The sequence below is a fragment of the Erpetoichthys calabaricus genome, chromosome 9 (assembly GCF_900747795.2).
Source record: "Erpetoichthys calabaricus chromosome 9, fErpCal1.3, whole genome shotgun sequence".
NCBI classification, from domain to species: Eukaryota; Metazoa; Chordata; class Cladistia; order Polypteriformes; family Polypteridae; genus Erpetoichthys; species Erpetoichthys calabaricus.
The window spans coordinates 72,860,562-72,877,040 of NC_041402.2; the positions used below are offsets into that span (position 1 = coordinate 72,860,562).

The window sequence follows — 16,479 nt, forward strand, 5'->3', positions numbered from 1 at the left end:
TAGGGTACAGACAAAAAAAAATAGGCACACAGTGTGGGGGGAAAAGGCACGAAGTGTCAACTTTAATCTCAAAATTTCCACTTTAATCACGTAGTTTATTTTGCCATTAAAGTAGAACATCGTAAAGATCTTAAAATTGTTTAATTTACTAGTTTCTCAAATCCCATCGTAACTAAAGTAGCACGTTAAATGCTTTGTTCTGTATTTTGATCTTCTTTGTGCTCTGTGTGTGAATCACTACCTGCTTCTTAAACAGGCTTTCTTTTTCTCCCGACAGGACACAATCCATTGCATTCGTGATATTACAGCTCTCTGAATAATTAAAATACTGAGATGTATACGTGATATCTTTCATGATGATAGGAATGAAAGCATGTTATTAAACATGGGAACACGATGGCGCAGTGCTTGTTCATGTCTCACGCAAGAGGCTTGCTGCGCCATGCGCGACCTTCGATGAAATAATTTATTACAGAAGTACTGTCTCTTTCAAACGTACTAACCTCCAATTCTTGTCCTTACTTTTCTTTCTCCAAATACCCAATCGCCACACAATCAGCTCTGTAATAGACGTAAAGCCATCTGTAAGCTTAGAACGCCGATTCTTCAGAACTTTTAAGGAACATTGAAATATCTTCGTAGTACATGTTTAATTATTCTGTCCATCTATCCTTCCAGTGTCGTGTCAGCACCAGCAAGAATACAACGCAATGCAGGAACAGTCCATGAACTAGCTATCGCTGCGGCACCGTGTCCTCACATGTTTAATTATTAACAATACAGATTACAGATAAAATGTTAACATTTAAAATATAGTATAATCAACATATTTTGCTGCATTTCATCTTAAAAATATCGTCAACATATGTAAATACGTGCTTTATAAAGTGGCGCAGGTTGTGCAATATTATAACTGTAGTGCAAGATTACAGTGGGGTAATGTATTTAAGTACAAACCGTTCTACAAGGAGCACTTGATTGACTGATTGAGTGTGTTTTATAATTCTTGGGATGAAACTTTTTCTGAACCGCAACTTGATACAGGAAAGGCTTTGAAGCAGTTTTGCCGTGGCTGAAGCAGCATCTGCTTCATGCTGTATCCCGATAATTCGCTTTCCAATCAGCTGCTGTTGTGATTCCCCTCTCGGATGCAGTGATACACTCTGAGTGGTGCAGTGAGAGTAATATGGAAAAAGATGATCTGCTGTGGCAACCCTTAACGGGAGCAGCTGAAAGAAGATGCAGTGAGAGTAACAATGCTAAAGCAGTTATGGTATTTGGAATACTATGGCTATTCCCTGGACCATTATATTGCTGCAGGTTAATTACAATCGGATGCATTACACTAATAAACAATATGCAGTTAGTTTCAGTGTATTTATAAAGCCGCGTCAGGAATGTGGATCTAAGAAAGGGTGACCACATGGGAACTGTAGCACTGCTTTGACGCTGGGTGCCGCAAGTCTGCAAAACTGAACGGAGAAATTGCGTACGCCAGGGTATGAGGTACCATGGAAATGTGCGTGGCTTTACGCCAAGTTTAGGTTTTATACATTGCGATTTGAGTGTGGAAACGTTCTTGCGCAACATTTCTGTGCGTATGCACTGTTTATACAGTGGTGTGAAAAACTATTTGCCCCCTTCCTGATTTCTTATTCTTTTGCATGTTTGTCACACAAAATGTTTCTGATCATCAAACACATTTAACCATTAGTCAAATATAACACAAGTAAACACAAAATGCAGTTTTTAAATGATGGTGTTTATTATTTAGGGAGAAACAAAATCCAAACTTACATGGCCCTGTGTGAAAAAGTAATTGCCCCCTTGTTAAAAAATAACCTAACTGTGGTGTATCACACCTGAGTTCAATTTCCGTAGCCACCCCCAGGCCTGATTACTGCCACACCTGTTTCAATCAAGAAATCACTTAAATAGGAGCTGCCTGACACAGAAGTAGACCAAAAGCACCTCAAAAGCTAGACATCATGCCAAGATCCAAAGAAATTCAGGAACAAATGAGAACAGAAGTAACTGAGATCTATCAGTCTGGTAAAGGTTATAAAGCCATTTCTAAAGCTTTGGGACTCCAGCGAACCACAGTGAGAGCCATTATCCACAAATGGCAAAAACATGGAACAGTGGTGAACCTTCCCAGGAGTGGCCGGCCGACCAAAATTACCCCAAGAGCGCAGAGACGACTCATCCGAGAGGTCACAAAAGACCCCAGGACAACGTCTAAAGAACTGCAGGCCTCACTTGCCTCAATTAAGGTCAGTGTTCACGACTCCACCATAAGAAAGAGACTAGGCAAAAACGGCCTGCATGGCAGATTTCCAAGACGCAAACCACTGTTAAGCAAAAAGAACATTAGGGCTTATCTCAATTTTGCTAAGAAACATCTCAATGATTGCCAAGACTTTTGGGAAAATACCTTGTGGACTGATGAGTCAAAAGTTGAACTTTTTGGAAGGCAAATGTCCCGTTATATCTGGCGTAAAAGGAACACAGCATTTCAGAAAAAGAACATCATACCAACAGTAAAATATGGTGGTGGTAGTGTGATGGTCTGGGGTTGTTTTGCTGCTTCAGGACCTGGAAGGCTTGCTGTGATAGATGGAACCATGAATTCTACTGTCTACCAAAAAATCCTGAAGGAGAATGTCCGGCCATCTGTTCGTCAACTCAAGCTGAAGCGATCTTGGGTGCTGCAACAGGACAATGACCCAAAACACACCAGCAAATCCACCTCTGAATGGCTGAAGAAAAACAAAATGAAGACTTTGGAGCGGCCTAGTCAAAGTCCTGACCTGAATCCAATTGAGATGCTATGGCATGACCTTAAAAAGGCGGTTCATGCTAGAAAACCCTCAAATAAAGCTGAATTACAACAATTTTGCAAAGATGAGTGGGCCAAAATTCCTCCAGAGCGCTGTAAAAGACTCATTGCAAGTTATCGCAAACGCTTGATTGCAGTTATTGCTGCTAAGGGTGGCCCAACCAGTTATTAGGTTCAGGGGGCAATTACTTTTTCACACAGGGCCATGTAGGTTTGGATTTTTTTTTCTCCCTAAATAATAAAAACCACCATTTACAAACTGCATTTTGTGTTTACTTGTGTTATATTTGACTAATGGTTAAATGTGTTTGATGATCAGAAACATTTTGTGTGACAAACATGCAAAAGAATAAGAAATCAGGAAGGGGGCAAATAGTTTTTCACACCACTGTATATGAGGCCCCAGGTCTTTGGTGTGATAAAAGTCAATGACCATATCCTTGATTTTGCTGATAAGGTAGAGTTTTTTTTTTTTTTTTTTTTCCTGTACCAAGAAACAAATTTCTCCAACTTCGATTGCATTGAAAAGGGGCATGAGACAAACCATAGAAGTGCAAAATCATCTGAGTTTCTGTCAGTGACCTGATCATGGTGGTGAATTCTATAGTCGGAGGTGTACAGAATGAAGAGAAAAGACAAGACTGTTCTTGTGGTACTCCAGTGTTACTTACATCAGCATCTGAGACAATATCCTTATGTCTGTCAAACTATGGTATGTTTGAGGGTCCATTCAGTTCCATATGTTGCTTTTGTTCAGGCAGTCATCTGTGTGTTTCTTTTAGAATAACACCAGATGTAAGATTAGGAATATATTTGGCCAATGTAGATTTGTGATTTATCACTGAACATCACTTTCATCCACACTCCATTATTGCCTCTCTCTATCCTGCTATAGCCTAGTTTTCTTTTTACATGTTAATAATTTTGTTTGTCTGTTCTATATGCAAATCCCATTTCATGACATTCAGTGGCAAAGCACAATAAAATGGTGAGAGAAAGAATTGGGCTGTTCTTGGGTGTCTAATAGATTCAATGACCTTGGTTTGCTGCTAGGAATTAGTGACTAAGGGGACATGATGATAAGAACAGATTCTGTCGATAGGGTTAAATATAAAGCTATATACAGAAGTGTTTTAAGTGTGCTAATATTTTGACCGTTCATCTGCATTTTATTTCGTTTAAAAATAAAACAAGTGAGATGTACTTGTATGTAGCTGAGCATAGTTATGAAATTATAGCAATAACAGAAACCTGGCTACATTAAGGATAGGGATAAGTAGAGCAGCGGGATATACTTTTTATCTAAAGGAAATCTAGAACAGAAAAATTGGGTTGCTATTTATGTCAAACAGAATTAATATGCATGTCCTCTTTAATTGGACAATGAGCCCAATCTTTGTGAGGGTATATGGCTTCAGCTGGAAAGCATTAAGGAAAGAGGCCAATGCAGACAGTAATTTCAATGCAAAAGACATTCCTAAAATATGGCCTATCTACATCTTTTTAGTAATCTTAAAAGGCAAGTTTACAAGGGGAAATTGGTTACAATCATATGAAAAAGTTTGGGAACCCCTCTTATTCTTGGCTGAGCTTTCAAAGTATCAACTTCCTTTTATTATAGGACGTGCCTTATGGAAAAAGTAGTATTTCAGCAGTTACATTAAGTTTATTGGATTAACAGAAAATATGCAATATGCATCATAACAAAATTAGACAGGTGCATAAATTTGGACACCCCAACAGAGATATCACATCAATACTTAGTTGAGCCTCTTTTTGCAAATAAAACAGCCACTAGACGCCTCCTATAGCCTTTGATGAGTGTCTGGATGGTGGTGTTTTTGACCATTCTTCCATACAAAATCTCTTCAGTTAAATTTGATGGCTGCTGAGCATGGACAGCCTGCTTCAAATCATCCCGTAGATTTTCAATGATATGCAAGTCAGAGGACTGTGACGGCCATTCCAGAACATTGTACTTCTCCTTCTGCATGAATGCCTTTGCAGATTTTGAACTGTGTTTTGGATCATTGTCTTGTTGGAATATCCAACTCCTGCGTAACTTCATTTTTGTGACTGATGCTTGAACATTATCCTGAAGAATTTGTTGATATTGGGTTGAATTCATCCAGCCCTCGAGTTTAACTAGCCACACAGCCCCACAGCATGATGGAACCTCCACCAAATTTGACAGTAGGTAGCAGGTGTTTTTCTTGGAATGTGGTGTTCTTCTTCTGCCATGCAAAGCGCTTTTTGTTATGACCAAATAACTACATTTTTGTCTCATCAGTCCAAAGCACTTTCTTCCGAAATGAATCTGGCTTGTCTAAATGGGCATTTGCATACAACGAGCGACTGTTTGTGGCATGAGTGCAGAAAAGGCTTCTTTCTCATCACCTTGCCATACAGATGTTCTTTGTGAAAATTGCACAGAATTGTAGAACAATGTACAGATACACCATCTACAGCAAGATGTTCTTGCAGGTGATCTGTGGGTTTTCTGTAACCATTCTCACAATCCTGTGTACATGCCGCTCCTGTATTTTTCTTGGCCTGCCAGACCTGGTTTTAATGGCAACTGTGCCTGTGGCCTTCCATTTCCTGATTACATTCCTTACAGTTGAAACTGACGGTTTAAACCTCTAAGACAGCTTTTTGTAGCCTTCCCCATAACCGTGATACTGAACAATCTTTGTTTTCAGATCTTTTTATATATATTTTTTGTTGAAAGTAAATTATTATGCAGGCTAAGAGGGGTTCCCAGACTTTTTCATATGACTGTATGTGGGACTTGTATCTACCCAAATGTTAACTGGGTTAACCTTGCAAATAGTACAGTACAAGAGAAGTTTTCAGACATAAATCAGCAGTATGTTAAAGCACCAACGAAGAGAGAAGCCCGTCTACATTTAGTCTCTTGTAATAATCCATATAGAATTGAGGGTATAAAGGTGATTGAACCACTAAGGTCAAGTGACCATAATATAATACAATAATTTTTTTTGGTAGGGCAAATTTTGATAAAGTGCTGCAAATGCTAAAGAGGGTGGACTGGGATAAGCTTTTAAGTGTGGAGACAGTCAAGGAGCAGTGGAACAGGTTTAAAAATGTTTTACAGTATATCTAATGCAGAGCTGGTACAAACCTAAATTTGTAAGTATTAGGGAATTTTTTTTTTTTTTAAAAAGAGAAATCTCGTGTTAGAGCTGAAAAAGAAGCTGCAAGGGGGAATAATACTCTGATATAAAATTAATTCCCTTGTGAATCATAGGGCGTTTATGATAAGGGCAACCACTAAGAAGGATATTATAGAAAATAAAAGGTAGTTGGGGAGGAATATAGCAGATTGGGCAACGGTCAACTTGGAGATTCTATCAATGTTTTAGTACTAAAAGAGCAGACAAGGAAGCAGAGTGCATCAGGAATAGTAAAGGGGATTAAGAAATAGAGACTATAAAATAACACTTGCTCTAAACTAATTTTTCTTAAACTCTTCATATGTGAGGAAGTAAATTACTTCCCAGCAGCAAAAGGTACTCCTAAGGGGGTACTGAGTGATTTGGAAATTGTAAAGAAGTATTGCTTAGATTAAATGGTTTTAAATCAAATAAATCGCCAGGACCAGGTAATGTTTATCCTCGAGTTCTTGATGAGGTTAGCGAGTGCATATGTAAACCCTGGACACTTACTTTTATCATTGTACACTGGGGAAATTCTGAAGGACTGGAAAATAGCAAATATTAACCTGTTGTATAAAATGGATGATCTGGCAGATCCAAGCAACTGTAGCCCAGTAAGCTTAACATGCATCAGTTAAATTTTAAATGAAGGAATTCTGGGGACCGGCTTGGGGGGGGGGGGGGTGGGGGGTGTTGCTTTAGACTGAGCAGCATGTGATAAGAACAGGAGTTTTACTGAATAGTCAGCATGGGCTCAGAAAAGGGATGCAGTGTTTTTTATTAACATGCTGGTATTTTATGAGGAAGCAACAAAAGAATGATTAAAGTGGAGCTTATATGTATGTTGTTTCAGATAGCAATTGATAAGGTGGTACATCAGAGGTTGGGCATCAAGCTAAAAGAAATGGAGTTCAGGGTGTAGTGTGTAGTCGTTGCAAAATTTCCTCAGACACAGGAAGCAGAAGGTTATGGTGTGAGGAACCCAGTCAGAATTGGCTGATGGTAAGGTGATATTCCACAGGGGGCAGCACTAGAGCTGCTGCTATACTTAATTTAAAATAAATGATTTGGGTAGGAATTTTAAATAAGCTGGTTAAGTTTGCAGATGATTCCAAGCTAGGTTGATTGGTAAATCTAGAATCTGTTGAATCATTACAGAGGGACTTGGAGAGCATATAGGCTTAGGCAGATTCATGCTAGTGAAATTTAAGTAAATGTAGAGTTACATGTAGGAAGTTAAAATGTTGAGTTTACTTAATGAACAGGTTTGAAAATTGAAAGTACACCATATGACTATGAGAAGGATTTAGGAGTCATAGTGGACTTGACACCAACTTAATTTAAAAAGAGTTAATCAAGATCATGGTGGCACAGCTGGGAACTTAAGGGTAAATTTCATACAAACATTAGGAAGTTTTTTTCTTTACACAGAGAACCATACTTTACTCTGGTTACCAAGTAGTGTGGTAGAGAGTTGGACTTTAGGAACTTTTAAACTAGACTTAGTTTTTTTTTAAGTGGATAGGACTGACATGCTTTGTTGAGCTGAATGGCCTGTTCTTATCTAGATTGTTCTAATATGTGGTTAGTGTATTAGTGTTTCTACTAAATAAACCTTTTATTTATGTGTTTGTTAAAAAGATGAGACTGCAGGTATTTCAGATCATGCATAGCTGTCCTTTATAGGTATGTGAATATTTTGCAGGCTTAAGTCCGAATGGTTTACTCTGGGGTGTGTTTGGTATTCAGAGGCTGAGTTGAAAAAACCTTTGATTAAAAGCTCTGGTACATTGACAAGATTATAAAAGTACTTGTTTATATTAAGCAGCAAAATACAGCTATACATGAATTTTACTGTTAGAATTTGTAATTCCTAGAAAATATATATCCATATTACTAAACGAGAATGGTAAACCGGATATGGATGCAGGGTCGTGCCCGTGAACGCAAAAGACATAGTGCACAAGCGCCACAGAAAGCCCCCCCCCCCATAGTGAAACGGGAGAGACTACGCACATGCGCAGGCGCCACACAAAGCTGCCGCCCCCCCCCCCACCGCAACAGAGCAAAACGGGAGAAACTACGAACCGTCAGAGTAGGAAACAAACTAAAATGTCATAAAGAGGTTAAAGAACAGGGACAAACACATAGAGAGCGGGTTACAAAACAAAGCCCTCCTCCCCACAGTAAAACGAGAGAGACTACGAACCGTCTGACATGCCGCAAGCAGGATAAAGCGAGGTCAGAAATAAAACAAACACAGAGTAGGAAACAAAGTAAAACTTCATAAAGGGATTAAAGAACGGGGACGAACACATGGAGAGCGGGTTACAGATGATGAAACCTGGAATGCAACAGCTACAAAAACACCTAGGCACTAAACACATGCACACCGAGATACAGAATATAAAGGCAGGACCAACGACAGTTAAACGTCCACACCACACAGTGGATACGGACCCTGAAGGTTCAGGCGCCTACATCGGGCGTCACAAAGCCCAGTAAAGTACAAAAGGCAAATGCGCCTACACAGCATGGTAAGAACCGACATAATACGGAATGCGCAGGCGTGGCCGCCATATTGTGAGTGGCACTAATGCGTAGATCTAATGAACGTGGACTCCTACAACGCGCGTCTCAAACTGCATAAGCAAAGCAGGCACGGGTTCCACACGACACAGCTCGAGTGACCGAGATACAAACTCGCGCCTGCCTGGATATAATTAATGAACGCAATTGCCTACAACGTGCGTCTGAAATGACGCAAACCAGGCAGAGACTCCTCCAAAAAGAAACCGCTCGACTAAACGATATACGAAGTGAAACAGGAAACACTACAGAGTCCGCAGTGCTCCACAATGCACCGCATAATAGTTCGGAAAGAGCTTCGTATTAACAGTGGAGAGACCCACGGTGACACGGGCGAATGCTCCGTATTAAACATATGTCATCCTCACACATCCAACCTATACGGCATAGGTGAATCACATTACAGTCATGCATTATTAACAGTACGATAAACATCACAGTATCACAAACAAATGAAAATTATTACTAAAAAAAGGGAAAATATAATCGGGTACGTACGGGGCTCCGTGTTAACAGTGGAGAGCCCCAGAGTGACCCGGGCGAGCTCTCCGTATTAAACGTGCGTCATCCTCGCACGTGGCTACCCAGCGGGCACGGGTTCAAAACGCCGGGGGTAGGCGAGTGAAGCCCCCTTGTATTACATAATAGGTTGATGCAGATTCCGTTTTATTTAAACTTTTTTTTTATGCTCCTCTCCATAACCAGGTAAACAAAAGCCTTATGTCCCGTTTTAGTGGGGTTTTTTTTATAATTAAACCATAGACCACATGTGTCAACTGTTCATTTTTACTTTCTCATATATATAGTGTAGAGTATAGTAATTGTGAAAAAATTTAGCCTCTAGATTTAGGTGAATCCTCAAATTTTCATGTGCCCCTGAACACTGACTATTTTTGCAATTATTTATTTATTTATATATTTATATATACGTACGTATATATATATATATGTGTGTGTGTGTGTGTGTGTGTATATATATATATATATATATATTTTTTTTTTTTTTATTTTATATATATATATATGTGTGTGTGTATGGAAACAGAATAGCTTGAACACTTTGAACTAGATAAATGAAAATTTGGCATTTGTGTGTTGTATCAAAATGTTAAGTTGCCCAAAAGTTGATAGAAAACTAAGTCAACTGGAAGTGGTACTATACATGAACATATATCACAATTTTTTAAATATACTGGTACATAGTTTAACAATTTAAAATTTTGTATAGTAGTTCTTCTGTGAAATTGCATGATAAGAAGGGAAAAATTGAACTTTTATCTTTTAGTTAGGGTATCAAACACACAGATAGAATTTCACCTTAATCGGATAACTGGATATGATAGCTTAACAGGTATCGGCACTATTACATATGCATTACTACGGTTACATTTACATTACATTAATTTTGTATGATCATTACTTGTTAGGGATAAAATTTGATCTTGATGAAGTGACTGGAAGTGGTATATTACTGACCACAAAGATTTGAAATTTGTTTTATAGCAGGTTGGAGAGATGGATAGATGGACTTAAGTGTGTTTTTTTGTGAAATCTTTTTCATATTCATTGGTGAAATTTACCAATTTACTGTTAGTGTTCAAATGTAGACAAGAATATCTGTTAATTGAATACAAATACTAACAAGTTTGTTTTTCATTGCTGTACGTTTATTTTGTCAACGGAAAATGTTTTATCGATAATTACAGTGGTGGTTTGAACTAATTTAATGTATTGCAATCAATGAAATCATTGTTTTATTTTTCTGGTAAGAGATCCATTTTAATTTTTAAATTAACATACCAAACCTTTCTGATTTGCACTACAGATTTACTTTTGTCCATTTAATTCCACGAATTCTGTTTCATATGTTTTGTATTTGTGAATTGACATTTTCTGTATTTTTTGGATTGCCTGAACTTTATCTACATTTAATTTTTTATTTGAAAATGAGTTAAAAGCAGCATCGCAAAGGCAGAAGAACATAAATTGCTTACACATTTATGCTTCTCTCACCCCCGTTATAAACAAGAATGAGTTAGACAGGGCTAGAATAAACTGTTAAGATAATTAGATTTTCTAGAATTAACTACGTTGCATGTATACTGTTTCACTTATCAACAATGCAAAGAAATTACATGGTACAAACACAAAATAACACTATCAAATAAGCTTTAAATTTGAATAGGTACATGTTTTGTTTCACAAGTTGGCATTCATACAATTATGTAATCTCTACATATACAAGAAAAGTTGAGGTGCCGGCTACCTTGGCAGCATGATCTGGCTTCAGGTCCTTCTCATGGCTGACAGAAAAAGAACACTTATGTGGGCATGCAGTCTAGCAGACAGATGTTGCCGTGTTCTTTTCCTAATGCCAGTGAAACATACTGCACAGGCTGACTGATCATTTTCATTGCAACTGCAGGTCATACACTCGGAGCATAAATGAATATTATAGATGACCAAAGAATTGAAGGTGCTGGCTACTCCCACCATGCAATTGGGCTTCAGATCCTTTTCATAGCAAGTGGCTTTCTTTGAGAAATGGGGGTCCAAGTGTTACTAGTAAGCTTTGTTCAGAATAATCCTAATGAAACTTGAGTAAATCTGACTGGTACATGAGTACCATATGTGTAATAGGTTTTATTGTGCACAGCCTGTGTCCTTGTTTCTCCAAAGAAAATCAATGAAGTTTTGTTCCTTAGTTATGTACAGCTTTAATTGGAGCATTTGCTTCCAGCCCTGCAGGCAGGTCCTCCAACTTACAGGGAAAACTTGGAGGTTTAAAAAAACTCACTGTTCCAGTGTGGTGCTGAGGTGACACCCCCTGCACTTGGGTCCCAATCCAGGTAGTTTGTAATGTGGTGGATGTGACAATGTGCTCCCAACCAACCAACCAACCTTGTCTTTCAAAAAATAAAATTTAGCTTTTTGTGACCTGCTGGATATAAACAGCTGCTATAGTGTAAATGAGTAATTCAATGTTATCTGACATGGACTTGACATTACTTGGACATGCTGCTGCATGCTTGGTTCTCATGCACTCTTCAAAATAAACACTGGTTCAATTGTCATATGGCTATGTTGATCTGAATGCAGTGCTAAAACAGTTTGCACAGTTTTTTATCACTATTGAAAATAGTATTACAGAAATTGGATGTTCATGCTGGCACTAAACAAAAATTTTCACGATCTAGGTTTCAATATTACTTGGAGATCTAAATTTTTCCAGAGGCTGCTGCAAAGACAAAAAAAAAATCATCCTTTTTTGAAACATGTTACTAGGGATCAGATATTTAAACATGTTAAACGTAGTTGGCTGTAACTACCCATATGAGTGCCTCTGTTTTGTGATTGGCTAAGGCACTTGATTACTGTTGAGCAGTTTATAACTGAAAGCTTGACCTCCTAAAGGCTCGTTTATACTTCACGCTCAGAACGCGTACTCACACGCATCATGGCTGCCACGTGTTGCCAGTGTTCATTTGGTGCATTATCTGAGCAGGTTCCCAGAAATTAACGCGACACATGTGCAAGTTGCAGTAGTGCTGGGCGGTATGACCAAAATTCTATATCACAGTATTTGTCTAAATTATACCGGTTTCACAGTATTCAACGGTATTTTTTTCCCATGCATGAGTGGATGTTAATCACGTTTTACACTGCAATTACTGCAGTAGACTGGCTAAGAATAACCTATTCCACTGTCATGAATTGTAAATTGTAAAAAAAAATATTTTAATGTGCACACAAGTATTAATACAGGTTTGCATGGCCCCATAAAGTGATAGTTTTCAAGGGGGTGGCACTAATGAAGAGAAGGAATCTCATTGCATGACAGATGCAGTAAAAATATAGAATCTTTTTATTGAACACATTTTGCAAACAACTTAAACTAAAATTTTGACATTTTCAGCCATCCAAAGAGGCATTTAGACTTAGTAAAATATCCAGAGGTGCTTGTCAAAAGTTGTACTGTACTGAACATGTCTTAGAAAAGGAATAAATAGTAAGTTATTTTTTGTAAACCATCTACACTTTCTGTTAATGTTAACAATCTCTGTCCACTGACATGTTAGTCATTTTTTAAACTACCATTAAACTGCATAATATTTAAACTAATAAATAATAACAATAAAATAAATAATAGCGCAACTTCCAGTAATACTATTACTTCCAAGACTTCAAACCTAGTTGCATTATACAGTATTCACCAAATAAGAATAAAACAAAACAAGTGCAACTTGGTGATGACATCTTTACCAACTGAACCATCATTAAGGCAAACTGCATTAATATGGACCTTGCTTCAAGCTAAGCTATATACATAAAAAATAAAACTGCAACTTGCATTTATAATGCTATCTGTGGTATAGCCCTACGGAATCGTATTAGGACCATGGTGAAGAAAAAAAACTGTTGATTAAAGTTGACATTTCCACTTTATTCTCGTAATTTTTGTCATTAAAGTAGAATGATGTAAACTAAACTTCATCCTAAAATCAGTGTTTAACTTATGACGGGGTTTGAGAAAATCTAGTGAAGTGTTCCCCGACCCAGTTGTTAATTGCTACGTTCTTCTTAAACTGACTTCCTCTTGCACTAAGAGGCAGCGATCGCCGCACTGAATACATTCACTTCATGATATTCCTGCTCTCTGAAAATGTAGAATGCTAAGATAATTGTTCATGATGAAATGCATTAAAACACACATTAAATATGCACGGTAGTGCTGCTCCCTCGCAGTAAGAGGTCCCTAGGTGTACGTTCAATGTAGAGAACTTTATGGCAGGTGTGATGAGGTTCCAAAAAACTGGATGTATGAATGGGTATCGCACAGGTTTAACTTAAATATTGTGTAAATGTTGGGTTCGTGATCTGGTGGTCGAAGACACGAACACAGAATTCAGTGGATGTTCTTCTGAGCACGCTTTCTTTATTGCATGCGTGCTGTCTCTTTCTGACGTACCAAGCCCCCAGTTCTTATCCTTCCTTTTTCTTTCTCCACATAACCAATCGCCACACGATAAACGTCTTTGTGAAATTAAAACTAGTATAAACTTAGACCACATAGTGTTCAAATATTTCAAAAAAAATCTTTGTTATACATGTTTAACTATGCCGTCCATTCAGGGTTGCGCCCATCCCAGCAAGCGTTGTGTGCAAGGCAGGAGGAAATCCTGAACGTTGCGCCAGCACATCGCAGGATGAATACGAGCAATACATACACTAGCAGGGTTAATATAGCATAACAAAACCCCCCATCCTACATGACTTTGAAAGGAAACTGAAGCATGGCGAGTAAGCCCACCAGAAAAACCTGCATGTCCAAAGCAGGGAACACCCGGGACCCCATTGCTGCGAGGCAACAATGCAACCTCCACATCACCGTGCCCCCACATGATTAATACATGCTTTAATGCATTTCATCATGAAAATTTATATCAAGTATTTATCTTGGCATTCTAAATGTTCAGGGAGCAGGAATATCATGAAATTAATGTATTCTGTGTGCTAACCTGCACCTCCTCTTAGTGCAAGAGTAAGTCAGTTTAAGAAGCACGTAGTGATTAACATGGCTCTGGGAGCACAACACAAAGCATTTAATTTGCTACATAACTTATGACGGGGTTTGAGAAAATCTAGTAAATTAAATATTCATTTTAAGGTGTTTAGTTTACAATGTTCTATTTTAATAAATTACGAGAATAAAGTCAACATGTCGACTTTAATCTTGACAAACGGAGAGAATAAAGTAGAAATGTCGATTTTCTTGTCATAAGCATCGACATTAAAGTGGAAATGTCGAATAAAGTCAGCAGGTCGTCACACTATTACACAGTACCCAGGAACGTTACACAGCATTGGAAAAAAATACAACTTGGCTTTCAGTATTATCCAGTAGTATAGAAACAGTATAGTATAAAAACAGTATTCACACATTTGAACATAATGGTCCACATCTGACCTTTTTAAATCTAAAGTATCTCCAGACAAATGACGTGACTCCTTTTTCCAGCAAAAGCTCTTCTGTGTCATCATTTTCAACTTTATCGTCTGCTACAGTTTCAGTTTCGGAATGTTCTCTGTCCATTTTCACAGCCCAACACCTCCACTAACATATGTACTCCATTGCATGTGTTTAGCGGTGTAGCAGTGAAAAAGGTCCCCCCTTAAACAGTTTCCCGCTGCACCACATTCCAAACGTTTAGGCAGTTTAAACCGGTGTTGCGGTATAAAAAAAATCCATATCATAACAAAAATAAACTGTGTTCAGTATGAACCGGTATACCACCCAGTACTAGTAAAATGACTGCAGAGCAACTGTTTGGCTGTTGAAAAATGTCTTTTTTCCAAATAAATTAGAATTGTTTGTATAGTGACAAACCCTAATGAAGTTACACCCATGTCCCTACCTCAAGACATTTTTCAGTTTGAACATAGGTGTAGCCATCTCTTGAATATTTAGTAGGTAAGATGCAATTAATTGGAACTGTAGTAATTTCGTTCTAATGCCTGTTGTCAGGCTTGTGAATCCAGATGCTCAGTTGTTACAAGCACCAAGAAAATGCAGGATAAAAGGATACCTTCATTTTGCATTTCATAATGAATGCATTCACTAGTCACTTAGGTATACCCAGTATTGAGAAGAACTACTAACTTTCTTCCTCAGACAACTTGAAATCACGTTTTCTTTGTTTGGTTTTTTTGTTTTTTTTTGGGATGCACTTTTCATCCAGCAAACGTCCAGTTTTTATTTGTCCCAAATATGCCTGTTGGTTTGAGATCTAGAAACACTGCTTGTCATTAAAGTCACTCATGCTTATGGAACCGGTTTGAAACTGAGGACAAAGTAAATAATCCTAGCTAATTTGATTTACAGTTGTTCATAAATGATGCACCACAACACTAATATTCAATTAGTTGATCGGTTTATGATTGTTGGTTTCACAAAGAACAAGTAGTATCTTGGTTGCTGTGTGAAAGCTAAGTGAAGTATTGTTTGTTTTGTGGCAGTAATATGCTGAAAAACTAATTCTAGGAATGTCAGTAAATATATTGGGGAGAGTAGCCTGTGTACAACCATCTAAATAAGTCGAATCTGGAGTCCAATGCAATTTTTTCTTTAAACACTACCTTCAGCGTCATTGTCAGAAGGGAACCTGAATGCTTAGTTTTTCAGATGTGCTTCCATTGAAAGGAGGAAAATGCCATCAAAACCATGAATAACTGATTGCTATCAGCCAAAGTCGTCCTCAAACTCCTAATCAATGTAAGCTAATCTAAGACCGTTGCATCTATAGTAGAACATTTTTACTTTTTTTTTTTTTTTTTTTTTTTGAGACTTCAGCACTTATGAGAAATAAGGGCAGCCTGCTCCTTGCAATGTGAAGCACTTATGGGCCATTTACTCCTGCAGTGGGTAGCAATGTTTAGTTCTGTGTAGTGAACTTTTGCTGCCAGTTGTTACACATGGGAAGCTTTTTAATAGTGTCCTACCTTTTATACTCTGTTATTGAGTGTTTACTTCTGCCTCATCTTGTTTACTGATTTATAATGGGCCTCTTAATTTGCTACCTGTGGGGAGGATTTGGGAAACGAAGCAGAAATGTTTTCTTTAACATGATTGTTGTCCCGTATTTTCAGAATAGGTTTTTACAATAAATGTTGATAGGTTAAAATGTAAAGTAAAACATGAATAGTGTTGTCCCACTTACTAATGCCATCAATTGTTTGCTGCATCCATTTGGGATATATGGAGTTGAAGCTGCCTTTCACATCTTACTGCCTCAAAATATAGGTGCTAGTGGCACCATCCACCACCTTGTACAGCTTGCTCAGACAAAAGCCCTGGTGCCATTATACCAAAGT

General features: G+C 38.0%; 1 protein-coding gene and 1 long non-coding RNA gene across 29 annotated transcripts in view; one reads left to right on the forward strand and one right to left on the reverse strand.

The window, feature by feature from the left end:
• The window catches only part of cdh31 (cadherin 31), a 438,121-nt gene that overhangs the window by 231,091 nt on the left and 190,551 nt on the right, over positions 1-16,479 (forward strand). The gene's annotated exons all lie outside the window — the stretch shown is intronic.
• Positions 1-16,479, reverse strand: part of LOC127529178 (uncharacterized) — a 412,696-nt gene that overhangs the window by 178,624 nt on the left and 217,593 nt on the right. The gene's annotated exons all lie outside the window — the stretch shown is intronic.